Below are 1,944 nucleotides of genomic sequence, written 5' to 3' on the forward strand. Positions count from 1 at the left end.
TGGAGCACCGCCGACGCAGCCCCTAGGATGGAGGACGCCGCCCGCCATCAGGCCTCGGAGCGCCGCCGCCGTGGCCCCTAAGAGGCTAAGATGCAGGACGCCTTGACCCCTAGGATGGAGGGCAACGCCTTGACAAGTTCGTTGTCTGGCATCCTCTAGATGCCCCAGGTCTTGGCCACAAACTTCTTTCGCTGCCGTTGTCAAGGGCACTCCGTGGGCAATAACTGCTTCATTTTCATTCTATGATTTTGGAGGACGCAACATGGAGGTGGTAGTTGCTGTAATCCTTGTTTGTGCAGACAAAATTGTTGTTCCTGCCATTGTAATGAACATCTATACAATTTTGACGCACTGTAAAATTGAGTATGTACATCAGTTTTGTGTCGCTAATAAAAATCGGCTTGTGAGAATGCTCCCTGCTTCGATAATGCAAGATTGTTTTCTCTCTTATGTTAGCTAAATTCAGAGAATTGAGCAGCATAGATGCATAGTGTGTGTATGTGTTTGCAGACATCAATCGAGTTATGAGAATGAAAGAGTGATCAAGAATGAAAATAGATGATCTTTTACCTCAGCAATCGAGTTGTATGTATAGGTAACATGCTGCTGCTGCATATGAAATAAGAGCAGAGAAGGCAGGAAGTTGGGACAGGTGTTACAGTGGAGGAATTCTTGAATACAAATGTGTTCCAGGATCCAAAGAGAAAATAAAACTATAGAATTGACATAGCATCCAAATTGTTTTTGGCATCTAAAAAAATATAAGTGCACATTATTTTAGCAAATCATCCTGAAAGTGTAGCACTAAACACATTGCTTCATTGCCACAGGTAAATGCGAGCATGTTTGAGCCGCTGCTTCAGCTCCCCTTGTTTGGGCAATTACGCCTATTATGCCCAACTTCATCCATTATTATACGACTAACTATTCTCCTCCTGCAGCAAATAGGATTTAGCATTAATCATTCCGCGTTGTTCACCTGATGCAAGAAGCATGATCGTTGTTTCACCTGAGCCGGGCGCACGTAGGCGATGAGCTGATCGTTGAAATTAAAACCAGTGGACGCAGGTTCCAATACCGCAGCAGGGACCCACACCGACCAGAAGCCTGAACTATCGAGTCTGAGGAAGTGGTGCGCGGCGGCCGAGTGGTGGCCGGCGGCCGAGTTCTGGCGACCTGCGGGAAGAGACAGAGTGTCCTCCGTCCGTGCCCGGCCAGAGCTCGTTCTTGCGGTTGGATGGAGGGCGGCGGCGGCACCTCGTCACCCCGAACCGTGGAGATTACGTGATCACCAGGCACATGAACTCACGAACCGGTGAGGATGAGGTATAGTATTTGGAGGGGGCTTGTGCAAAGTGTACATGGGGCGGATCTGCTGGTGCGGGAGGGTTCTTCTGCAAAATTTACATGCACCGTTCGATGGGGATCGGAGGCCTAGCAAGCGTTGCTTGCAGCCTTGCACGGTTGTGCTACTTGCACTCCAGTCGGACCCAGTTGTATCAGGCAGCAGCTGATTGATAGGTAGGTCCAGCATGCATATGGACACGCACTCCGATAGCATTTGAGTCGGACTGTCTAGCGGGAGTGGGTCATCCAGAGCCAAGTGGTAGCAAGGTCCAATCTTGCTGTCATAAACGCTCATAAACGCAATGAGAAAAGGAACAGGACGGGAAATCAGGCGGCAGGAAAGTTCCGATTATCTGGCTGATTTCCTGGGAAAACCATAAATTTGAGTCGTGGTTGATAATATCTATTCTATATCACATCCACGTCAGTGTTTGCTCGTGCAAGAGCTAGCCGTCAAGGCCTGACAACTTTAAGGTTTCTACTCCATCCTCGAACCTTCCATCTTTTTATTCTGCGTAGGTAGAGCATCTTCGAAAGACCTTTTGAATAGGCATTCACCGGTCACCACCAGGTAATATACGTATACCTAGTCTACTA

General features: G+C 48.3%; 1 long non-coding RNA gene across 1 annotated transcript; it reads right to left on the bottom strand.

Moving 5' to 3' along the window:
• Positions 1 to 590: 590 nt before the first annotated feature.
• LOC120686081 lies at positions 591 to 1,487 on the bottom strand. The gene is made up of 2 exons (XR_005679960.1): positions 1,010 to 1,487; positions 591 to 935 (listed from the first exon to the last, which is right to left on the bottom strand). It is a non-coding gene; the product is annotated as an uncharacterized LOC120686081 (long non-coding RNA).
• Between the last annotated feature and the right edge of the window lie 457 nt (positions 1,488 to 1,944).

The sequence above is a fragment of the Panicum virgatum genome, chromosome 8N, assembly GCF_016808335.1.
Source record: "Panicum virgatum strain AP13 chromosome 8N, P.virgatum_v5, whole genome shotgun sequence".
Classification (NCBI taxonomy): Eukaryota; Viridiplantae; Streptophyta; class Magnoliopsida; order Poales; family Poaceae; genus Panicum; species Panicum virgatum.